Below are 27,770 nucleotides of genomic sequence, written 5' to 3' on the forward strand. Positions count from 1 at the left end.
AGAATTTCTTCGGCAAGTTGTGATAACTCCTATATCTATTTGGTTTTTCTCTATCTCCGTAGGGTTTACCTATGGTAGCCCTAGAGGAAGAATTCCTCTTGAAAGTTTTGTTTGCTCTTATTTAGCAGGATATACACATTGTCCTTCAAATTTTCCAGTTTATACTGTTCTTAGGTAAGCGTTTGACCTCTAAATTTACTGGTTCAATCAATTCTTTTAATAGCATGCCTAATCCTCTTTCAAGTTACATGTATACCATAGCTTATATAATTTTTTTACCAGAAAGCACTTATTCTTGTCTTTGTTCAAATACTTAATCGTTTACTAGCATAATACTTTTGTTTCAAGTTATATTATCTACCAACATACTTATTCTATTCCATAATACCTTAAATCAACAGTGTTAACACTTTTGTTTTCAAGCATACAATTATTTATCAGCATACATAATTCTGTTCAAGGGCCTGTTAACAGTTAGCATAAGTACTTCTCTTTTGACATGCATTTAACTCTCAAGAAGTGAAAATACTTATCTGTCCTCGGAAATTAAATCACAAACGTCTATCTAGTCCAAAACAACTATAATTTACCAAATTTTCCACGCAACCTTGAGACTCACTTCCAAGCCCGAGTCTCCCCCCGAGCTGATGCTCAATGCAGTAAGATTAGCAGTCTTTGTCACAACCATCTGGTCTTCACCAAACATAGCTTATAAACTTTGTTTGACATATCAACACAAAGCTTTTTTCTTTAGTCTTTTCTCTCCTCTCCCCTCTCCTCTCCTATCTCAGGTACCTCTACCCTCTTGATATTTTGGAGAATAAATCTTCTTGGAAGTAGTTAGGGATAGGTAACCACCTACCCTAACTACCTGACATGTGAGAGTTTACATGTAAGTCATAAAATCATTGCTTTATGCACATTTAATCAAAATAATAATATTAAAACTTAAATAGTCATGTTCAGTTTGTTTAATTGCAGTAATTAAATATTTACAATTACTGGGGTCATCACACCTTCCCCCCTAAGATTAAACATCATCTTGATGTTTTTCTACTGCAAATAGATTTGGATAAGTTTCCCTCATAACTTGTTCATCCTCCCAGGTGGCCTCCTCTAGCCCAAAGTGCTGCCATTGCACTTTAACTTGGGTGATAACTCGTTTTCACAACATTACTTCTCTCTGATAGAGTATAACCAGGGATTCGATCGAGAACTCGTCTTCTGGTTCGATCTATCAAAAAAAAAACTTTAGTCAGTTCCTTTCCCTTGGCAATTTGTCTTGGCAAGATTTATTCAAGATCTAATTGCTTCTATATCCTGCCAATTGATTATATGCTTGAGATCATATATATATATATATATATATCTTTTTAACACATAAACATGGAAAACATTGTGCAGACGTATTTGGCTAGGCAAAGCGAGTTGGTAGGTCACTAGTCCAATTCGAGCTAGGATTTGGAAAGGGCCACAGAATCGAGGTGCTAATTTAGAACATCCACTCCATTGTAATTTACTTTTCTTGTCCCGTACATGAACATAAACATGATCTCCAATTTGAAATTCTCGAAAACTTCTCTTTCGATCAATAAAGTTCTTTTGTCAGTCTTGAGCAACCTTTAAATTAGAACGTACTTTTTTAACCATCTCCTCCATTTCTTTTAACATGTCTGGTCCTAACATCAATTTATCCTCTGGCCCACCCCAACTTGAGGGTGTCCTGCACTTGCATCCATACAATACTTCAAATGGACTCATTTTTAGTGATGTATGGTAACCGTTGTTGTAAGAAAATTCTACTAGATGTATGTAATCCTCCCATTTAGATGGCTGTTGCATTACATAAGTTTGCAGCATGTCTTCTACTACCTGATTTACTCACTCGGTCTGCCCATTTGTTTTAGGATGGTAAGCAGTGTTGAAATTCAGTTGTGTGCCTAATCCTTCAAATAAGGCTTTCTAGAAAGCTAATGTAAATTTTACATCTCAATCGGAAATTATGATCTTTGGTAATCCATGTAATCTAAAAATGGTTTGCATGAATATGTTAACAATTTGTACAGTCTTGTAGGTTTTTTGTACTGGTATGAAGTGAAAAAACTTGCTCAACTTATCCACTACCACCATCATCGAGTCATTATGCTTTTTAGACTTAGGTAGTTCTGTGATAAAATCAATGGAAATGGTTTCCCATTTCCATTCCGGAATAGGCAACGAGTGAAGCAATCTGGCTGGGTGACGATGTTGTTCTTTCACTTGCTGACATTCTAGACAATGAGCCAAATACTCAGCCACCTCTTTCTTCATACCAGGCCAGAAATATTCCTTTCTAAGTGTGGTAATTAACTTCTGGTATTTGGGGTGGCCTGCATACAGAATTTTATGATATTCATCTAAAATTAAGTCTTTAATATTTTTATGGTTAGGTACATACATTATCCCTTTATAAATCAATGTACCTTCATGATTTACCTCATATCCCAACTGTTGTTCATTGCTGTTTAAAATTTTAGCTTGCTACCATAAAAATTTATATTCTGGATCTAGCATGGCTGCTTCTTTAATCAACTCATTGAAGGTAGTTCTCACTTCACAAAAGAGACCTCATATATATAGTGTACCTTCCGACTTAAGGCATCTGCAACCCGGTTCTCCTTACCTTTCAAGTGCTTGATTTCAAAATCAAATTCACTTAGAAAGTTGACCCAACAAGCTTGCCTAGCATTCAAAGTGGGTTGCTTAAAATAGTTAGTTAAACTATGATGGTCAGTCATTAAAATAAATTTCTTACCCATCAAGTAATTTTGCCACATCTTTAATGCATGAATGACTGCTGTTAGCTCTAAGTCATAGGCTGAATATTTTTTCTCGTACTCCTTAAGTTTCCTAGACTCATAAGCAATCACTCTGCCTTCCTGCATTAGTACACCACCGACACATTCCTTCATGGCATCTTTAGAAACCACATAATCCTTATTTGGGTCTACAATGCTCAAAATAGGTGTGGAGGTAAGTAAATGCTTAAGCTGATCAAAACTCTTTTGACACTCCATGGTCCACTTAAAAGTTTTTCCTTTCTTTTGCAGAGAGGTAATGGGATATGCCACCCTGGAAAATCCTTCGACAAATCGCCTGTAGTACCTGGCTAGACCCATGAATGACCTTATATCTGCCACATCTTTTGGTATTGGCCATTCCATTATAGTTTTTATCTTTTCCGGGTCCATAACAATTCCATCCTTGGTAATGACATGTCCTAGGTACTGGATTTGTTCTTTAAAGAAATCACATTTGTTGTACTTGGTGTACAATTGATGTTCTCTTAAGATTTGTAAAACAATACTGAGATGTCCCTTATGTTCTTCTATATTCCGGGAATAAATTAGTATGTCATTGATAAAAATCAACACAAATTTATCCAAATACTGGTGGAATATACTATTCATGAGACACATGAAGGTCAGCAGGGCATTAGTTAGTCCAAAGGGCAACACAACGAACTCGTAATGTCTGTAACGAGTTCGAAAGATTGTTTTTGCTATATCTTCTTCCTTGATTCTGATCTGATGGTAACCTGAATGAAGGTCGATCTTTGAAAACACGGTCGCTCCCCTCACCTGATTGAACAACTCATCTATATGAGGTAAAGGGTATTTATTTTTGATGGTCAGTTTATTTAACTCGTGGTAATCCATGCACATTCGCAAGGTTCCATCCTTTTTCTTAACGAAAAGCATCGGGGCTCCCCAAGGTGATACACTTGGGCAGATGTACTTTTTATCAAGTAGTTCTTGTAACTGCATTTTTAATTTTGTCAAATACAGTATACTCATGCGATAAGGATCTCGGGATACTAGAGCAGCTTCTGGAATCAACTCAATGGTGAAATCTGTATATCTTTTTGGAGAAATTCCCGGAATTTTCTCAAGAAACATGTTCGAAAAATTTTGTACTACAGGTATATTTTCTAAAGAAACAAATTTTTTCTTGGAACTAGGGTATCCAACCTGTATTGCATAAATTTGACATCCTTTTCTGATACATTTTTCTAACTGAGAGGTTGTTATCGGTCTTAATTTTAGAGGTCTTAATATGACTTGAATTTCCTGCCTCTTTCCTTCTTCATCCATGTAGCTAATAGTTTTGGTTTTACAGTTAATGAGGGACCAATGCTTTTCCAACCAATCCATGCCTATTAGGATATCATATGATCCTAGGGGTAATACATTTAGGTCTACCACCAAAGACTGACTTGCTAACTTTAGGGGGCAACTGCTGACCTTGGCCAACACCCTTTTCTTTGTCGTCATGGCTAGTTGTACTAACCAAGGACTCTTAAACTTGACAACTTGCAAACAACATTGTTCTACTATCTTGGGGCTAATATAACTCAAAGTAGCTCCTGGATCAATTAAAATAGATATAGTTTGGTCAAAGATTTTACCTTCAAATTCTATCATGGTTGGCTGGTATTCTGCCTGATGGTCTTCAAGGGCAGCATTGATTTTTGGGATGCTTCTTGCCACTTCTCCCACAATTGATGCTTCTTGAATTTGTGCAACCTGATCGGTTCCCTTGCGATAGGGACAATTTTTGACGTAGTGTGGTTGTCCACATCCCCAGCACTGTATTGGGGGTCTAGCTACTATTTCCACTTCAGTTTTTCCCGATTGCTTAGTAGTCTTGGACTCATTTAGAAGTTTGAATATGGGTTGATTTCTATTCATATTTATGTTTTCTTGTCCTTTATGGGGTCCCTTGTTGATTATGGCTTTATTTTCCTTGCTGTTGGAAGGAAACTTAATTCCATTTTTATCAACCCATCTTTCCCCCCATCTCCCTTTTGCCTATTTTGTTGATAGCATATTTGAGCCTTTCGTATAACTTCTTTAATGGTCTTCGGACTTGAGGCAATCTTTCATGAACAACGATAGACTACTGATAAATCACTGCACTTTCGCTTTTTCCTCCCTTATGTAAGGTACATATCGAAATAGGAATGTAAATTTGCTATGAATTCATCCATAGACAACTTACCCGATCGAAGATTATGAAACTCCTTTGCCTTTTCGTCATAAAATCTTTCAGTTAAATATTTTTCTTTAACATATCTTTGAAATTTTTCCCAGGTTATGTTATGCTCATTCACTCTACGTACAATTTTTACTTCCTCCCACCATAGGGTGGCTTTTCCTTGCAGCTAAAAGATGGCCAAGCAAGCCTTCGAGTTATGGTTGTATTCATACGGCTAAAAGTACTTATTCATATTAATAAGCCAGGTTTCAGTTGCCTCTTCCTATTCACCATCAAAGAGGGGCGGTTTTATTTTCCAAAATTCTCCTAGCAGTTCTATCTTTTGTCTTTTCTGTGTTTTGTGTCCTCATTCATTATCATATTTTTCCTCATGATTTTCTTCACTGCCCTTTGTTCCTAAATACTCGGTTCAAAATTCTTGTTCACCAGTCATGTTTCCATGCTATGGGCTGGGTATTGGTTATCATTGATTCTTTCTATCAAATAGACTCTTCATAATATTTTCCTGCTCCTGTGTCTGCCTTTCATTATCTACCCGTAATCGAGCCATCTCATCCTTCAATTGTTGCATGGTTTCCAAGATTGCAATGTTGGTATTGCATGGTTCTTCCCCCAACTGTACCCATACCTTAGGATTGGCTTCTTGAAAAGACGCTGATCCTGTTCTTGTCACGGATCTGTGGGGTGTAATTCCAATCCTTCTCATGCTAGATGCTTTCCTTTATTTCTTTCTCTGTGCACATCATAATTACTGCTAATCATTTATTTTCAAAGGTCTTAGCGTTGTAACCTGAGCACTCTGATACCACTTGTCATATCTCTTAACAAAACATAAAGAATACAATTATTTATTTATTTTATTTATTTTATTTTTTTCGCATGCATAGTTTTACTCGTAGCATTGATTTACTTATTATATAAGTTCCAATATTACACCTGTCGTATAACTATGATTTATTTATTACAAATGTGCCACATTACACTTGTAACAAATATATATAAGGTCTTTGAATTGCGTACATGTATTGATGGTAATGGTTTACACGTAATACAGGTTAATGATATGGAAATTTACCCATTACTATGCTATTAATGGAATCCTAATGTTGATCCTGGCTATCCGTGAGTTGGCAGGATCAGGATTTCTTGATACTTCAAGGAGCTTTACAGATATTGGCTCCACCTCGAATGTCGCACTTCATCTACAGTTCTCCGTTGCGGAGCTTGATCCAATGGTGATGAGAATTAACTTACCTTATTGGGTTGTTCGAGAGTTTCTCTCTGCCATTTCGCTTTGCCTCTAGCATCATATTCCAGCGCTGAGCTAAGCTCCGAATACTTACAGGTTCATACCCTTACCTTGCGTTTCATTACCTTTTCCATTACTTAGGTTCTCTGCTATCGTTATGAATTACTTCGCTTGACCTACCAGATTTGCGAAGGAGGGTTTCATTAGTTCTATTGTGGAGGCACCACATTGTGGGCACAACCACAAACCAGGTATAGGGTATTTCTGTTTTTCCTTCTTTTATTTTGTTTTCAAAGCTTACACATTACTCAACCTCCCTTCTAACTATTTATGGTAATTGCAAGGTTCCGAGGGAGACTTCATGCTACTCGATAATGGTCATTCGACGACGAGGTTCCCTTCTGGTAGCTGGTTCCAGAGTTGCAGACCCGCCCCTACTTCAGCCTTCAGGTAACATGGATACTGATTTCAGAGTTTCTTGGTTATGGGTTTTGGGTCTTCCTGAACCGTATGAGACAAAGAGTCGTCTTCTCTGTTATTGCATTAATTTACTCAGTTTAGCTCCTGTCTAGGGCCTTCATGTTGGTTTTGGTCAACTTCTGGTGTAAGGATTTTATTTGGAAAAAATGTAATTGGTTATGACATCATTTAATTCCTCGTTTGAGGACAAGATTCACATATATGAAATCTCTTCCTAGATTTGAAGGACTTGTCTGGACATTATCTCTTGTAACATAATGAATTTATGCCTGATGATTTATACTAGAAGTGAAAGATGTTTACCTGGAATTTACCACAGGAGGAGGGTATTCTTGCTCTGTTTCTGTTGTTAATTTTATGCATGTTGCTCATAAATTTAGAATGTATTTTTTTGTCAAACCCTTATGGAATGTAAGTTTCAACCTTTACTGTTCAACAACGTTCCTTAGCCTTTCAATTCATTATTATGCACTTCCAGTTGGGTGAAATTGCTTTACGAAAATAATCCTGTTTACAGGGTTTTGTAGTTTTTGGTTTGATCTTTTTACATTAGATAAGTTCCGCTTGCAACCAAGACTGTTCTCTTTTTAGTTTAAATGAATTAGCGGAAAGAGGGTCGGCTTGCGAACCCAATATTTTACAGTGTAATCTTTTTCCTTTTCTAATAGTAAAAGATCAGGCCGAGAGTACTCATATGTTTAATCATCGATAGTATTCAGTAATTTTGGTTATAGTTTCACTCGGATTGTGATTTCCTTGGCTGAGAAGTTCTTCGGCAAGTTGTGATAACTCCTATATCTATTTGGTTTTTCTCTATCTCCGGAGGGTTTACCTATGGTAACCCTAGAGGAAGAATTCCTCTCGAAAGTTCTATTTGCTCTTATTTAGCAGGATATACACATTTTCCTTCAAGTTTTCCAGTTTATACAGTTCTTAGGTAAGCGTTTGACCTCTAAATTTATTGGTTCAATCAATTCTTTTAATAGCATGCCTAATCCTGTTTCAAGTTACATGTATACCATAGCTTATATACTTTTGTTACCAAAATACACTTATTCTTGTCTTTGTTCAAGTACCTAATCATTTACTAACATAATACTTTTGTTTCAAGTTATATTATCTACAAACATTTTTATTCTATTCCAAAATACCTTAAATCAACAGCTTTAACACTTTTGTTTTTATGCATACAATTATTTATTAGCACACATAATTCTATTCAAGAGCCTATTAACAGTTAGGGTAAGTACTTCTTTTTTGACATGCATTTAGCTCTCAAGAAGTGAAAATACTTATATGTTCTTGGAAAATAAATCACAGGGGATTCAGGTCCAGAACAACTATAATTTACCGAATTTTCCTCCCAACCTTGAGACTCGCTTCCAAGCCCGAGTCCCCCCGAGACGGTGCTTAATGCAGTAAAACTAGCAGTCTTTGTGAGAGCCATCTAGTCTTCACCAAACATAGCTTATAAACTCCGTCTAACATATCAGCGTAGAGATTTTTTCTTCAATCTTTTCTCTCCTCTCCTATCTCAAGTACCTTTACCCTCTTGATAAGAGCCTACCCTAACTATCTGACATGTGAGAGTTACATGTAAGTCATAAAAATCATTTGCTTTATTCACATTTAATCAAAATGTTACATAAGTCATAAAATCATTTGCTTTATCCACATTTAATCAAAATAATAATATTAAAACTTAAATAGTAATGTCCAATTTATTTAACTACTGTAATTAAATATTTACAATTACTAAAATCATCACCTGAACTTTGACATAGAATACACTAATTCATGCCTGGCTACATGCCAATGTCTTGTCAAAAAAATACACATCAGAATGGACAGTGACCATGGTAATGAGCTCTAAGTGATATCTTTATTTTCACTAGATTACAATATAATTCTCCAAAGATGCAGTTTGAATGATACATTTATAATATGAATTGGCAGGAACATACGATATTAAATCAACTGAAACTCAATTTTACAGTTGTGTATTCCTCGCTAGGTTTCTGAAGGCAGCTGAGAATTTTTGCATTGCCTTTTTTCCCATTGAATTGAGCATTTCTATTTATTTTTTGCGGCTGTTTGCACCCTGATTACTTATAGTGACTATCCTTCTTTTTAACTGCGTTAAGGCTGACTGCTTTGAGATCCAGCCGTTGGACTGCCCCACAGTTAGTCTGAAGATTTTTCAGTCATCCAAGGAAGGCAGCCTCACAATTGTTACAGTTAGTTGTGAGTTTGGAAGCTACTAATTGCGTTATAATGCACGAGGATCGATGATAGGACATCGTGAACTAATTTTTTATATTTTTAGTGGTTCATCTTTAATATTTTAAGTAGGAGAACAATGAGAATGGACTTTTTATTGGAAAACGTTCCTCACAACGTATACATTTACTCTTAATCTAAAATCCTATAAACTTTTATATATATATTATTATTTAAATATAGTATTAAAAAATATTTATAAATATAATATAATTTAATTTAATGTTTAATATTATGAAAGCAAAATTCATTAAGATATGTATTTTTATGTTTAATATATTATTTTGTATATGATAATTATTTTAAATTTATTAAAATTATAAAAATTAAATTATTAAAAAACCGTTTATAAATAAAAAATAAATCTTTAGTAAAATCAAATTAAAAAAAGTATGTTTTCAAATGGGGTGGAAATTAGGGAAGGTGGTAGAGTTGGGGCACAAGCCAGGGTTAAATTTGACGCTCGTATGTCTGTATTTTGCATTTTTCCCCGTAAAATACGTTTTAATTTTAAACCTCCACGTTATGCGCAACTTGCCATTCATTTTCAAAACCGTCATATTGACGGGCATGTTTAAAAATTAGAAGTTTTAATTTTTTTTTTATAAATTTTTATATATATATATATATTTATTTATGTATATGGCATTTTTAATATGGTGTGACAGTGATCGGATGGCTATCAGATCTGCGGATTTTGCATTCAATTCGCATTCAATTCACATTGGGCCCTTCGGGTTTACCGCTTACTAGTTACCAACTTACCACCTGTAAACTTTAATACGTACAAGATTCCATTAATGAGTCCTGTCGCGGCCCGCGGGGAAATAATCCATCGTTTAAAGCTTTATCGTCAATTTACCACCGAATCTCGATCACTTGTGAATATGTGATGTGCTGTAGCCTGTAAGTTGTGACTTAGAGTCATCTTCATTGCTTGTCTGTGTGTAAACTGGTGGGAGAATTGGGTTATGGTAGATAGGTCTTTCGAACGTCGATTTCGGCCAGCACCCCGCTGATCTGTGCATCGTGAATCAGGTATTTTGAATTCTTTGATATGTATCGCATAGCGTTTGGTTTTTATACGCTGAAATCTCTGCATAGCTCGGGTGGATATTTTGAAGGTAAAGAAATTCATGAAAAAGTTGGAAGGTATCGCTCTGAAAAAGATTAAAATGAAGAATATGGGAAGAGAAAAGAAAATAAGCTATCAAGATGGTATTTTAGTTTTGAAAATGAAATCGTTATTAAAAATCATTTATTTTTTATCATCTCCTTAAACTGAAATTAGACTGATTTTTGAAAATCTAGGGTAACACTTATCCCATTTTTTTGGTGTGCGCAGGCATGATCATTTTATGCATCCAAAATATATGTTCCTAGTTCCTACCCATTATCATTTTATGTTCCCAAAATATCTATTTCATGTTCAGATTTTTTGTGAAAATATGAGCAGCACTGTTTTACATAGTTGAATTTAACTTTTAATGTATAGAATATTTTTTAACTATTATTACAAATATCCCTATAACATTACTTTTGTTTTGCTAGTATATTTCTTTCATTTTTGAATTGCAATGGTTTTAGCGATGCTGCCTTCCTCCATCTCTGAATTAGTTAAAATCAGAATGATGGCAAAATCCGTGATGGGCCTATTTTCTGGGCTGATTCCCATGAATATTATTGACTCGACATGTTGCTCCCATATTCGATCAAGATCATGTCTGTCGCGGTTTTGGACTCGTTTGATTTCAAATGCCTTCTGTTAAGTCTTACAACCCCATATTAATATTGGGTGATGTAAGTTGATAATTCCTGTGTTGTTATTGAACACCATTTTATTCCTTGGGCAAATTAAACTTTTCCACCCTTCTTTTTCTTCACTTTTGGCCAACCACCAAAGTTGGAAGTGGTAGTTACAATAACCATTTGATGGTCTTCCATATTCACACCGATTTCTCTATCAAGAGTCCCAACTCTCTCATGCATGAATTCTTTTTGTGCCACTCACCTCTCTTTTAGATGTAGACTTCTCATTCTTTTGTTGGTGAGTTTTAGTAGTTGTTACCTTGGTCGAAATTGGAACCATTGATCCTTAGTGCTTGAACCCCCTCTTCTCTATGACTTCTTGGTAATTCTGTTGAATAATATTTGTAGTGTTATATGGGTTTTCTTCCTTTTCTAGTTTGGCTTCATGGGGATCTAATAATTGTCCACTCTTTGGCTTTTGGGTATGTCTTTTTTCTTTTTCTTTTGGGTTCTTTCTTTGCCCAAGGATACAAAATTTTCTCTATGACTTCTTGGTAATTTTGTTGAATAATATTTGTAGTGTTATATGGGTTTTCTTCCTTGTCTAGTTTGGCGTCATGGGGATCTAATAATTGTCCACCCTTTGGCTTTTGGGTATGTCTTTTTTCCTTTTCTTTTGGGTTATTTCTTTGCCTAAGGATACAAGATTTGTAAATGTCAGAAAAAAATTTATTTTTGTGAGTCTTTCCTCATCCACAGATCCACCTCTACACATCCTGGAAAAAGTAAAAATTATTTTTGTGAGTCTTTCCTCATCCACCTTTAAGAACTGCCCCAAAGAATTCTGGATTAGGCCCTTTAAGAACTTAGGGCATAATGCTTGTCCGAAATCCTTTGGGCAAAGTTTGGGCTCCATATGGAAAAATAAGCCCCTTTTACTCTTCATTTGCATAGATTTTAACATAGAAAACTCCCTCCCTAAACACAAAGATACCTGTGCTTCGGTGAGTCTGTAAATCCTAAACACATAGACCAAAACCCTAATAAAATTCATTTTCTAAAACCTCATGACTTAATATATTTTATTCACAATTTATTTTATTTATTTTTAAATTAATAAAACTAATCTATGAAAGTAAATTACAATTATATATATATATATATAAAATAATGTACCATTACTATGGCATATGGGATTATGTCAAAATTTTTTTGAGTTTTTGTTATCTATTCACATTTTTATTTATTTATATATTGATTAAATTAATTTATGAAATTAAATTACAATTTTATATAATAATAATAATAGTAGTAGTAGTAGTATGACATATGGGATTACATGAAAGGATTTTGAATTTCTGTTATCTATTCATACTTTTAAGTTGATGAATACCATGTTATCTCTTACTATGGAGTTTTTACATATTTATGTAGAATTTGTTTATAATTCGGTAAAATTTATTTAAAATTTAGTAAAAATTTATTCAAATAACAAGAATTTTAAGAATTTTATATCCCATTTTGAGAATTTTATATCTCATTTTGAGGTTAAAAAAATATATTAAAAAATAAAATAAAGCTTAGACTAAAAATTGTTTAAACGCCAAAAACTCCAAAACTCTTATAATACATACAGGTTATAATACATTGACAACTTATAATACATCCATTGACAACTCCCATATTTTTTTTAAATATGAGTAACACTGACGTTAGCAACACTGACGTGCCTCCCTGCCATATTTCACCTCTTGATTTACTCATTGTTACCGCAGTCCCCTTTTCATTGCCAAGTAAAGTGGATTCAAAATCAATTACATGGTACATTGGATGAACTTTGGCGTTTTGGTGATGTATCCATATCAAAACCAGAAAGTTACAAGTGCTTGTATTTATGTTACAACAGTTCATATCCAACCCTTGATATTTACCACACGTACAATTTGTTTGTTTTCGATCCCTTTACTGTTAGCCTATCGATAAAACATCCAGAAATTGATATAGGCTATAAAACTTACATTGGATAGAACCTAGTTGAGAACTTAATCAGTTTCTGACCTCCACAGATGCCTCTAAACAAAATATTGACAAAAACCTGAACCCCTACTACAGAAAATACGGGTGCCTCTAAACAAAATATTGACAAAAACCTGAACCCCTACTACAGAAAATAGAGGAGAACATATTACGAGACTCGATTGCTCACGTTGAAAGCTCCGATCTCTGTGCGAACTCCACGTTAATCGTAACCGTCCGTTAAAGCAACCGTCTATATTAAACACATTTTTTTTCAAATTTATATCATTTAATTAGCGAAATTGGCATCCATATAAGGTAGCCTGCCTCTCTGTTCAGTACGATGATATGAATGAATGATATTGTGTTATTTTTACTAGTTAATTTTGGGTAAATAAAAATATTTAGAGTGTTTCGGTTTTTTTTTTTCAAAATCAACTTTATGAAGGTCGCTTGTCACGTTTTATGAATATAAAAATAAGTTCTGATGGCTTTTGTGGCTTTTTTCTAGTATATGTGTTTCCTTATTTTATGGCTTTTTTTCTGGTAATATGTGTTTCCTCGTTTTACGCCTTTTCTAAATATGGCTGTTAGCTTTTTTTAACCACATAAACTCGCATCAGCATTCTCACTGTAATAAATTGTATATGTAAAAGTTTTTTATATCAATTCATGTAAAATTTTGTTATATCATTTTTGATAACAACTCTGTTATATTGTTTAGTTTTGGATTTTTGTTGTAAAATTTCATTTGTTGGATTAGTTAATTGAATTTGTTAAAGATGTATTTTTATAATTTTATTAAATGATTTATTTAGATTTATTTTTAGCGTTTGGGATTTTTAGCAGCATACCAGTGCAAGATTATTTTTTTAATATGGTTTTAGTTGATGAAATGAAATTCATATATACTAAATACTTTATTTTTATTATATAGGTATTATATATCAAAAATGTCTTCAAAAAAAGGGAATCAACTTTCTATCAAATTTTTTTTTGGATGGTCTAATACATCTCAAGCTTCATTGCCTGATAAACAAGATCATGATTTTGATCTAAATGAAGATTTAGATGTCTTGGGGCATAATGGAGAATATGATATCTTGGAGCATAATGAAAAAAGTGATGAAGAATTTCACCACGGAGAACCTAACACCCAAAAGAAAAGAAAAATGAAAGTAAAAAGAGAGTTTCGTGATTACTGGAAAACTAAGTATAAGTGGTTGAGAGAGGCAAAGCATGAAGGAAAAACAGTTATGAAATGCATATATTGTGAAATGCATAAGGCAATGGGGCCATGGGGAATTGGGACTGGTTGCTCTACATTGCAGCATGATTCTATAATTGTTCATGCTAATTCAAGCATTCATAAACTCTCACAGGCAAAGTGGATATGTGGAAATGAGAAGAAGGCGAAGTCTATTACAGAACACATTGCATGCATTGATGATATGAACAAAGAAAGAGTCATCACTACTATGAAATTAGTATATTGGATGGCGCAAGAGGATCTACCACTTTCAAAATATGAATCTCTTTGTTTGCTTACAATGTCTTTACACATGCCAAATATGCCAAAGAACAAAGAGTACACATCATATACAAATCACATGGCTGCAAAAGAATTCCTTTTTGCTATATCTCAGTACCTTGAAGAGCTACAAACTTCCAAAATGCTAGATAACCCTTTTTTTTCATTGATGTTAGATGAAAGTACAGACCGTAGTTTAGAAAAACATCTTGTGGTTTATGCCACGTTTTTAAACTCAAAAGGATTGGGTCCTCCAATTTCACAGTTTTTAAAGCTCATAAATGTTTGCGATGGAAGAGGGAAAACAACTTATGATGCAATCAAACATTTAATGGAATCAAGGGGCCTTTCAACAGAAAGATTGATAGGAGTTTCCACAGATGGCGCTTCTTCAATGGTTGGTAATGAAAATGGTTTTATCACTTTCTTGAAGAAAGATGTACCTAATCTTGTAGGTGTTCATTGCATTGCTCATCATGAAGCCTTAGCTGCATCAGATGCTTCAAAAAAAATACCTGAATTATTATTTGTTGAGAAATTAGCAAATAAGGTATATTCTTGGCTGCAAAATTCTACGAAAAGAAATAGTCAACTTATTGCTCTACAGGAACTTATGCAACTTGAAACTCTTCAAGCTCTTCAAATCCATGGAGTTAGATGGCTTTCAAGGGGACAAGTCATTGAAAGACTTGTTGCACTTATGCCTCCCATATTAACATTGTGGAAAAATGAAAGAAAAGACTCATGGTATGATAAGGCAAGAATCTTTTCAGTACAATTTTGTTTACATATGCTTGCAGATATAATGTGTGAATTAAACAAGTTGAACAAGCAATTCCAAGAAGAGTACATTGATGTCAGCTCTTTAGGGGCAGCCATAGATGTCACGGTAAACACTTTGAAAAGGTGGTTTTTAAGAAGCGACACATTTGCAGATGGCACATGTTATTTATCTAAATTTATAGATGCCTCTAAATTTGGCTTTCTAGAAATTTGTGATAAGGAGGGGCTTGTTCACAAGCATGAATTACGATTTGTAGCAATTCCACATGCATATGTTGATTGTGTTGATATACAAAAACAATCATGGAAACCGTGTATTGAAGGTTCAATAGAAAGTTGCAAACAACTTGCAAAAGATTATGTTCAAGCTCTCGTAGAGAATTTGAACGCAAGATTCCCTGATCTTGCATTTTTCAACTCAGCAAGATTGTTTAGCCCTTGCCATTATTTAGAGGATGTTCATGGCAGAGAACGAAATTCAAAGCGTTGGCTCGAAAATATTTTTCAACACTTACAACATCCTTATTATCAAAGTGAAGAAAACAAAACTACATTTGATTTTGATGCTTGTTTGAAAGAGTTGCATCCATTTGTTGACACTCTTCGTGTTAATTGCGAGGGATCATCCATGAAATATGCATGGAGGATTTTTTATGTTACAGGGTTGCATATAAATTTTCCTCACATGTCAAAATTATGGCAGGCGATACTTACTATTCCTGCAAGTACAGTTGCTTGTGAGAGAGGATTCTCAAGACAAAACATAATAAAGGATGTCTGAAGAACAAAGCTATCATTAGTTGCATTGGATGCCTTGATGCAGGCGTCTCTAACAGGGCTTGATTCATCGATGGTGGCATGGGATAGGGTATTTGACATCTGGAAAGATGCTAAAGAAAGGAGAACCTAAAATAATTAAAGTTTTTGCTTTTATTTTTATGTTTGTAATAGTGGTGTTTTGACAATTACCTCTTTTGGTGAAACTATCCAAAATTTAATTTCTGTACATGGTGATATTGTATCTACTTTTTGAACATTTACATAGTTCAAGCTCTTTACTATTCCACGGGGCAGCCCAGTCAACTTTAGCCTGGTTCAATTTATAAATTAATTGTGAAAGGTTCTTTGAAGCAGTTTAAAAATAAATAAATAATCCATTAAAAAAATATGCTATGCTTGATTTTATTCTTAACAAACCAGTTCACAGAGCACAGACGAGGTGGAGTTGGTGCGATCGTTGCTCAAAGTGGACACCTAAGGAGGACGGTCGCATGGTAAGTACCCTCCTACTGTTTCAATCTCAGAAACCGAATATTTTTTCTATGTTCCTGCATTTCTGTCAAGGTTCTATGCTATTAACTACCGCCACACTCCTTAGTGGGCACTTCATTCTATTCAATTTAGGAGTGTGGGAGAATCAACAGTCACTTGAAATTTGACTGCCCTCTGTGCAGTCCGGTCCAAGTTCTGTCCATATATTTGACTGTTGGGTTTCGCATTGAATGAATGTTTGAGTATTGGGTTTTGCATTGGAAAGTGGGTATCACAGGATTTCGCTGTGATTGAATTCTGAGTAAGGGGTTTACACCCATGAATTTTGCGCAGTAAGTCTTCTATATGTTTGAAATTTCAGTAGAGCTTGATGCATTGAATCCATTTGTCTTTAGTGGGATATTAAACCAGCTGAATTTTGAGTAGTGGGTTATGTAAAAAAATGAGCTTTGTTTTGTATTTGTTGTAAAAAATTGGACTGGACTTTCAACAGCGGTTTGTGCAGTAAATAGCATTAGACTGTTGGGTTTTGTCCGAAATGAGGTTGAACACAACTTCTTGTCTGCAAAGTCGGTTGTTGGGGGAGGCTGGGAGCCACCAAAAAGGTCGTTGTATCCAACCGAGAAATCATGCACATTTATGTTTTTGGTTTGAAAATTATTTCACAACTATTGTTCTTTTATTGTACAATTTGAAATTAGATGAAACTTGTACAAATAAATTTTAAAAGTCATATGATGGGCAGTTTAAAAATAAAAACGTCATAAAAAATTCCTTGACGGGTAGGGTCACCCGTCAAATTTAACCCCTGGGGACAAGCCACCTGCCCATGAGTCGATCATTAATGTAGGTGTCGTGTGGCCAGCTCCGTGCATGGACAAGCATAAATTCAACCATGCTTTATTTGAGCTCTTACTTGATCCTAGCACCAAAGTAAAAGGAAAAACCTTATTTCCCCGCGAAGGGGGAGCCAAGTTTATTGAGAGATTATTTTGGTGAATTATTTCTTATTTTTCCTTGGTATGATTTTGGTAGAAATTGTTTTTAGATGTGTGGTATTTCTTAGATATGAAATACAAATTGAAAATTATATTATTTTCAAAATTAATGTAGATTTATATTAATTTTGGATCTACCAAGTGCTTAGAGGGATCAAATATCTTGATATATATAAAATATAAAATATATTATATTTTATATTTTATAATATTTTTAAAATGTTTATAAAAATATTATATATTATTATTTTATAATATTTTTGTATCGTAAAGTGCAATGTTTAATTTTTTGACTAAGTCAAATTGTGTAAAAATAAAAATAAATTAAATAAAAACATTATGCAATATAATGTAAACATTTTAACTTGGTTAAAATAGAGTGAGATGGAAGGGGAATAGAGTGTGAGAGAGAGTCATAGAGGTGAGAGACATAGTGAGAGAGGGAAAGGAAGAGAGAGAGTAGGGGGAGAGAGGGAGGGAGAGAGATGGATTTGGAGGGGGAAAGAGAGGGAGTGACAAGGGAGAGATGAAGATGAAATGAGGGAGAGAGGAGACGAGGGAAGAGAGAGAAAAAGAGTGGATAAAGATAGGGAACGAAGGGGAAGAAACAGATGGGGAGACATAGATATGGAGGGGGCAGATAGGGGGAGAGAGAGAAGAAGAGAGGGAGGGAGATTGTGACAGAGTTGGGGGGTGGAGAGAGAGTGTGTATGATCGGGGGAGAGATGGAGGGAGGTGGGAGAGAAGGGGAGAAAGAGGAATTGAGAGAGAGGAGAGCGAGAGGGGGAGAAAGAGATGGAGCTAGAAGGGGAAGAAAGACATAGAGAGAGAAATTTGGAAAGGGAGTGGAAAGGGAGAGAGAGAGTGTGTGTATGTTTTGGGGTGAGGGAGGTTGTAGAAGAGAGAGGGAAAGAGAGGGAGGGAGGAAGAGGAAGAGATAGATGGACATATATATATATATATATATATAGATATATATGGGGAGAGAGACAAATAAGGAGAGATGGAGAGAGGAAAGATTTCAATGTAGATGTCGATTTATAATTCTATTTAATACCTTACACTAGATGCATTGATTTCAATGTCGACGTTGATTTCTACTCTTATTTGATTGCTTGCACATGATGCATTGATTTCAGTGTAGATATTGATTTGTAATCTTATTTGATCGTTTGCACTAGATGCATTGATTTTAGTGTAGATGTCGATTTCTAATCATATTTAATACCTTAGACTAGATGCATTGATTTCAACATAGATGTGGTTTTCTACTCATATTTGATTGCTTGCATTAGATGTATTAGTTTCAGTGTAGATATTGATTACTACTCCTATTTGATTCCTTGCACAGGATGTGCATTGGTTTTAGTGTAGATATTGATTTCTAATCCTATTTAATCACTTGCACTAGATGCATTGATTTTAGTGTAGATGCTGATTTCTAATCATATTTAATAAATTGCACTAGATACATTGATTTTAGAATAGATGTTGATTTCTACTCATATTTGATTTTTTGCATTAGATGCATTGGTTTCAATGTAGATATTGATTTCTTGCACTAGATGCATTGATTTCAGTATAGATGTTGATTTCTAATTCTATTTGATTGTTTACACTAGATGCATTGATTTCAACGTAGATGTTGATTTCTACTCATATTTGATTGTTTGCATTAGATGCATTCGTTTCAGTGTAGATATTGATTTCTAATCCTATTTGATTTCTTGCACTAGATGCATTGATTTCAATATAGATGTTTATTTATAATCCTATTTGATTCTTTTCACTAGATGCATTGATTTCAGTGTAGATGCTGATTTCTAATCATTTTTAATAACTTACACTAGATGCATTGATTTCAACATAGATGTTGATTTCTACCCATATTTGATTTATTGCATTAGATGCATTGGTTTCAATGTAGATATTGATTTCTAATTCTATTTGATTTCTTGCACTAGATGCATTGATTTCAGTATAGATGTTGATTTCTAATCCTATTTGATTGTTTACACTAGATGCATTGATTTCATCGTAGATGTTGATTTCTACTCATATTTGATTGTTTGCATTAGATGTATTGGTTTCAGTGTAGATATTGATTTCTAATCCTATTTGATTTCTTGCAGTAGATGCATTGATTTTAGGATAGATGTTTATTTCTAATCCTATTTGATTGTTTTCTCTAGATGCATTGATTTTAGTGTAGATGTTGATTTTTGATTTGATGCAACAAGATGTATGACGTACATTAATTTCAAAGTAATTAGATTAATAGTGTGCGTTGATTTCAGTGTAAGCACATCTCTACCTCCTCCATCTATATCTCTATCTCCCATTGTATCTACTTCTCTATTTCTCTATCTCAATCCCTAAACATACACACACACACACACACACACACACTCTCTCTATATCTAATTATCTCTCTCTCCTTCGCTCCCTTTCCCCTCCCTCTCTCTCTCAAATTTCTCTCTCCATCTATCTATCTATCTATCTATCTATCTATATATATATATATATATATATATATATATATATATATATATATATATATATATATATATATATGTATGTATGTATCTTCCTTCCCCGTGTCTTTTCCTCCCTCTTCTTCCTTCAAATTTTGTACTCAAAAAATAGGTTTGCACCTCGAGAGATTTGATCCCTCCCTCCGTGTCTTTTCCTCTCTCTTCTTCCTTCAAATTTTGTACTCAAAAACTAGGTTTGCACCTCGAAAAATTTGATCCATGGCTCGTGTTGCTTGATATATCTGGTGTTAAAATAAATCTAGACTCGTAATAAAATATTCTTAAATTAGATAATATATATTTTAATTTCATAATATTTTAAAATAACACAAAAATTAATTAAAAAATAAAATAAAATAACAAAACTCTATAAAACATCAAAATAGTAAAGTGCTCCTTAATAAATCTATACCAATTACAAAACTCAAATATAATAAATTAATTTGATAAATTATAATTGAATTTACTTTTAAATTGTTATTGTAAATTTGTTTCTCACATTTCCACATTGATCAACACATTTCTGTTGATCAATGTGGTATCATTTTATTGGAAATTTATCGATAATATTTTTTTTTATCATATCTACATCACTTTTAAATTTCACATCATCAAAATTATACAACATTAATATATAAATGTTTTAAATAAATGATTTACATCAAAATAGATTATATATTTAATATTAAAAAAATATTTATTTAGTAAAAATATTGAGGGAACATACTGAAAAAATTGAACACTATATTGGTTTAGAAAGAACTCTGGTGCACAATGGAAAGAATGATAAATAGACGAACTATTTTATAAACTTGATTATTGAAATCTTGGAATCTTAGAACGAACTCTGGTGCACAGTGGAAAGAATGATAAATAGAAGAACTATTTTGTGAACCTGATTCTAGAAATCCTGGAACAAACTCTGGTGCACACTGGAAAGAATGAGAAATACAAGAACTAATTTATTGAAAAAGGGAGGGGCTAGTTCCCAAACATAAGCTTAATCAGGCCCTCTTTTTTGTTACATTATACATATCAGAACAAGCTGATAAGAGTCACATCGCAGCCATCAAATCAACCAGAATATTCCATCATCGGCCGAATATACGCCAGCATCCGCAGCGCTGCAGGATTCGATCGTGGCCGGGGTGCGTGAAATCGACTGCCCCGACCACTATGTCATGCACTCATGTTTATAAACCTAACTCTTGAAATCCACGAATGAACACTTGTGCACATTATAAATAATGATTACACCAACTATTTTATTTATTTATTTGTCGATTGCTCCAGGATTCTAAGAAGTATGGACACATTTCCAGCAGCCCAGGGCTCGTCCTGCACTTTTCTGGGATGTATATCATTCAAATTTAAAGCATTTGTTACGAGTGTTATGTTGCAGAATGAGTAGTTATTAATTTAAATTCTCCTTAACTTTAACTTTAATAATGGTTTGTGAATTTTAGTTATTTTTCTGTGTTTAGTTATTTTTAGATATAAGCTCTAACTGAAAGAAAAATCCCTAAAAAGGAAACTCTTGATTCAACACTCAAAACCCTAAACCAAGTTCTCTTCCAAGAACCCAACCAACCCTTCAAGAAGCCCTTCTAATTAGGTCAAATATTAACAGAAACATTAAGAGTCAATCCTGCACTAGCTTCCAGCGTCAAATTTCCACCCCAAGCTTCAACCAGCAACTTTGACCCTGCAGTTGCTGCAAAAACCCTAACTTTAACACATGTGAGAGAATAACATTAAGTTTTGTGTCTGTTTCCTTCGCTAGGGTCTCCTTCCTTGCGTCTAGCCTTCTTTGGCTTCAAATCTTGACTTTATTGCACAAACTTTCAAACTTGCAACTAGATCTTAAATTTTTGCCTTTGTAGAAACAATAGAAACCCTAAAATCAAGCAAGTGTGAGGGAAAAAAAAGCCAAAAAATGAACTTCTTTCCTTCCTTTTGAGTTCTCCTTGCTTTCTAAACATATGCTCTTACTTCATTGATGCTCCTTGCCACAAATCAAACTTCTCAATGATGAGATCAAACTTTTTGACGATGAGATCGAATTGGTGTCAAATGAGGTCGATGTTGTTTTTATTTATACACATTTGTGGGGTAAATACCCTTCTTTAGGCTGACTTGTCACACTTGTACTTGGAGGCTCATAGAACTTTCTATACTCAAAATCAATATCTTTTACATGTTACAACTTGCCCAATAGGGCCTTATACAATTGATAATGACTCTTTTGACTCAAGAAACATAATTTTTTGACATAAAAAACCCCAGAAGCATGAAGAACATGATTTACCTAGATGGCCATAAAAATGGAGTATGAAACTAATGCTTAAAAATAATATTTTTCTTTCTTCTTTTTCTTGTAACATAAGATATACATATTTTATTTTTTCTTTTTCTTGTAACATAAGATGTACTTATTGACATGAGTACAATGACAATTAGGAAAACTAAAACTAGTTACATTCCAATAAATTGGTTGTTGGGTTGAAAGAGTTATGCTAATTAGTTAGCCAGTGTTGCTTCATGGTTACTCAGAACTAAAATAAAAAATAATTAGGAATAATGATAATGATGGAAGTTGCACAAACCTGAGAGTAGCATGATCATTTTTTTAATTATGTTTCAATACACATGTTACAAATTAGTTTATATATAAATTAAATATTAAAAAATATATTAATCAAAAATAAATTAAAATATATTAATCTAGAGCAAATTGATTTTTAGAATTCCACCTTAGTAATTGTTATTTTCATATATGTATAAATTTTTTTTTTTTTTTATTATCAAACTTTCTATATTATAAAATTACATCACCTAATATTGATATAGCTATTCACAATGATCTTATTATCAACATCATCGCTTCTTTATTGAGCTTATCTTTGAATATTGGATATTTAATTCTTCGACAAATTTATATTTTTCATCCTAATAACCAAAGGTTTAAGTTCACCATGGTTAAGGTATAAACAACTATGTGAAATCAATTAAACAAGGGATTATAATTTTCTGAAACAAACAACCTTATTATAGAAATATTTTTGAAGAAAGATAAATTATTGTTAAAAATAATTATTCTATGCTATATATATTATTTTAATGAAAACTTGACAATTAAATTAAAAACTTAATTTTTTAGATTCCAATATTTTTCTTACTCAAGTTAGTTAGTTAGTTTGTTTTTAATACATTATTTATTGATGGTATAATTATTATTGATTAATTTATTATATATGACGAAACTAATATATTCATTTTACATTTTTCTCATAATTTTTGTATTATTTTATTAATCATATATAATAATTTGTTATTAATTTATTTATTATATAATAGGAAAATAATATATATCTAATTTAAGAGAATTTATATTTGATTAGAATTTGTTAATTTTTAAAAATTAATAAATTTTCAATGTAAATTATAAATTATTATACAAATATTTATTATCAAGGAAAATTTGTTTGGATAGATCATATTAATTTTTGGATCAACATGTTTTGAAACTCTATTGAGATTCAACATAAGGAAAAGAATGGGAAGTAAAATGGACAGAGCACATGTTTGTAGTAGAAATACGAAATGCTATAAAATTAAATAATAATAAAATAAATAGAAACTTTATATAATATATTAAAATTAATATTAAAAGAAAAGGAAAAAGTTTCAATTATTATTAATAAATTTAAATCTTAAAAACATACATGCCACAATATATAGAAAGAAAGAAATCTATGGGACAGATTGCTTATTCATCTACTTGATGTATTCGACTCTTTTTTTGTGAAGCTTCAAAATAAATGCTCCCAGTTTCCTTGACAAACCCCTTGCTAAATAGATTATTCCAAGAAATAGTTGCCAACATATCTGCATAACTTTCCCTTTTGTCTTTGAAGGCCTCACATTCTAAAATGAAATGTTTTTATGTTTCCACTTTTCCAGAAAAACAAAAAATGTACATTTTTTCCTCCCACACTTCTTTTGTTCTTTTCCAGCCCCCTCAGGCTTCAAAATAAATGCTCCCAGCTTCTTGATAAACACCTTGCTAAATAGATTATCCCAAGAGATAGTTGCCAGCATATCTGCATAACTTTCCCTTTTTTCTTTATGTTTTTCTGTTTCAACTTTTCCTGAAGAACAAAAAATGCATATTCTTTCCTCCCACACTTCTTTTGGCCTTTTCCAACTCCCTATTTCACAAAGAAGTTGATGAGAATTAGTACTTAACTGAGCAATAAGAATTTTGGCTCTCCAAGAGATATTGACCTCTATGTATGCTTTTGGTTGATGACTATGAGTGAGATTAAACACTTCAATATAGTACCTTTTCTTTCTTCCTAGCTCATTATCCCAAGTAAGCTTGTGGATTTTTTCCATAACAAAAGATTTTATCTCTTTGTTGTTTATGGGATGTGCTTAAGAAAATACCCCATTTACTAAACTATTTGTTATTTTGCTGCATCCTATTTTTTTTCTCTTGCACAATGTGTTATTAAAGACAACCTTAAGCCATCTACCTTCTTCCTTAACTAAGTTAATTTTAATGATCAAATTAAAAATTTAATTTTATAAATTCCAATCTTTTTCTTACATTTTTCCTTTTGTGTTTTAATGCATTATTTTAATGATAATAATGCAACCTTAAGAAAATACCCCATTTACTAAACTATTTGTTATTTTGCTGCATCCTATTTTTTTTCTCTTGCACAATGTGTTATTAAAGACAACCTTAAGCCATCTACCTTCTTCCTTAACTAAGTTAATTTTAATGATCAAATTAAAAATTTAATTTTATAAATTCCAATCTTTTTCATACATTTTTCCTTTTGGGGCTTTTCTGCGGCCAGATCTAGATCTAATCTTATCTTCTACCTTATTTTTCTAAGGTTGGGTTCTACGGGCAAGTAAAATATGGCTCCGAGCTTCGCAAAAATCACTGGTGGCTCATCCGCCTCTAGAGGGCAATCTCCTGCCCATATCGTCAGTGAAGCCCCAGCTCCCACTATCCAAGTGGTCCAGGCCTCACTCGATGAAGCTTTGGAGTTTTCCGAAAGTGCCCTAATTTGCCGGTTCAATGGTTTTTGGCCGCGGTTGATAGCACTCCACAATTGGATTTCAGAGGTATGGAAGCCTGTCATTTCTGATGAAATTAATATCTACCCATGTGCTAGGGGTTTCTTTATAGTAGATTTTGAAAATCCTGAAAGCAGACAATGTATTCTAGATTTCGGCCCTTGGTTATTCATGAAGCCATGGGACCCATCATTCGATCCCTCTACAGCAGTGATAACCTCAACACCAGTTTGGGTGAGATTGCCAAGCCTACCCTTGCATCTCTAGAATCTCTCCTCACTAAAAGCCATCGGAAATGCAATTGGGAAATTTTACTGCAGGTGCCCAGAAACAGAGGAATATGCCAGAACCACCTATGCACGCATCTGTGTGGAAATGGACTTCGGCGCTGGATTCCCAGCTGAAATAAACCTAACAAGTAAAGACTATGTGTGGAACCAGAAACTTGATTATGAAAGTGTCCTCTTCAGATGTCGATCCTGCTTTGAGACAGGGCATCTAGCCAAAAATTGCCCAAAAGCCTCTGATAAAAATTTTGCTAGAAAAAACCACCACAGATCTACATGGTGGGAAGGAGCACAAAAAGAACACTACACTGTCATCAAAGAAGAATATTCTAGAGAAAACTCTGAGTCACAAGAAAGCAGGGAAGAAAGAAACAACTCTCAAGACAAGCAAGGAGAAATCCTGCCCCAACAAATCAACAGTTATGAGGATTCGAATACCGCAGAAAATAAATCTTCATTTAACAGCAAAGCAGATCTCCCAGACCAAACTTCTTCTCCGACTATCTTCAAAAGAACGAACACAATAGATCGCGAAGCTAAGACACCAATGTCCCAAGAACCAGAAGAGATGAAGGAGATGCAAGATAAAGGAAGTTGGAAGACCGTAGAGAAAAAAAAGAAAGCTACAACACCAATCTCGCCAAGAAAGACGAGGAGCCAGACAAGTAAAAATTAAGAAAATTGTAGGTCCGATAGACCAATTTGGTCTCAGTGGACGTTAACCATCATCATCATCATCAATAATCACCACTAATTAATTCATTATATATTAATGAAACTAATATTTTAAGTTACATTATTCTCATCAAGTTATGCATTATTTAATTAATCACATATAATCATTTTTTATTAATTTATTTATTACATATAACAAGAAAATAATGTATATCCAATTTAAAAGAACTTATATTTAATTAGAATTAGTTAATTTATTTATGAGAATTAACTACTATACAAATATTTATTAATTTATAATAATTTTAAAATGGAAAAACATATATATATATTACAGAAACGGATATGGATTTATATTAGATATTGGCCAAAATGCCTTTCACCGGTTACAATAGATCGGGCATAGCCCTTGAATTTTCTTCCACTAACTGATCATAGGCCCCAAAATTTGGAGATCCACGTATTTTACTCGAGACTAGAGAATCTATCTCCGTTAATTTTCCTATCTTAAATGTACAAACAAACTGATTCAGAATAATGCAGTAAAACATAAATCTATTTTATGGTATGGAGTCCCACTCCTCAATTCCGTCTTTCAAGAGAGAGCCAGCGGGAAGTGGCACCGCCCTGTTGGCTTCCAAATCAACATCTTTATTGTTCCCCCTCAATACATGAAGGAAATTTGCAGTCTGGAAAGATTTCACCAGAATTCTGATTCTTGAAATCACTCTTGCCAATCTAAGATCTGCAGGAGAAGAATCCTCCAATAAGACTTTAATTATGGACTGAGAATCTCCTATAATATTAACATCTGATAGACCAGAGGCCTTTGCTTGCTTGAGACCTTGAAGAAGTGCCAAGGCTTCTGCTTGAATGCTGGTGGATTGTCCTAATCCCCAAGCGAACTTAGTCACAATTCTTCCCTCCTTATTTTTTATAACTCCTCCTACCCCAGCCAATCTGGGGTTGCCTTTCGCTGCCCCATCAAAGAACAGAGTGTATCTGGCTTGCCTGATGAGCAAATCAGATAGTTCATTTTCTGAATTGCCACTCTTTTGTATCCTTGTGATGCCTTGTTTCTCCAGAGAATTGGAGATCCAACGAGGCACCCCAGTCTAAGTCTTGCTGGCTTAGGTTTGAGTCTGACAAATGCTCCCCTAGAATTTCTTTCCATATACTTTTTATTTTGATGATGGTGAACTGCAGATTTAAGCTTTCATCTCTGAAGACTCTTCTATTTCTCTCCAGCCAGATTTTCCAGCAGATAAATTTCAGTAAGGAGAGCCATGCAACTTTGGAACTTTTGTTTTTTGGGAGCGTTTCTGGGTAGAAGTTTCGCCAATTTGCAAATAAGTCAGAGATAGACGTAGGTAAGATGAATTCTGTTTTCCAATGAATCAAGAGGTTCTGCCAGATTTCTTTTGAGAATTTGCAGTCCAAGATAATGTGTTGGGCGTTCTCTTCATTGTCACAGCACAAGTGGCATCATGAGGAACCTTGGAATCCTTTCTTCTTCAATCTGTCTTCTGTTAAAATTCCTTTGTGGCATAACAACCAACAGAATGAGTCAACTTTTGGCATGGTTTTGTAAGTCCAGAGCCCCTTCCACACAACAGGGTCTGGAGGGACGTGAGGATGATCTTGGAGGCTTTTATACCCCTGTGCAACAGTATACAGCCCTGGGGCGGCTCCCCAACCACGGGTGTCCTTCCTTCCAACGTGCAGAGGCGCCTTACCGTTCAATAGAGTGAGAAGGAGATTGCGTTCTTGTATTAGCTCTGGAGG

The sequence above is a fragment of the Pinus tabuliformis genome, chromosome 9 (assembly GCF_031772625.1).
Source record: "Pinus tabuliformis cultivar Carrire ecotype Pingquan chromosome 9, CPIR1, whole genome shotgun sequence".
Classification (NCBI taxonomy): Eukaryota; Viridiplantae; Streptophyta; class Pinopsida; order Pinales; family Pinaceae; genus Pinus; species Pinus tabuliformis.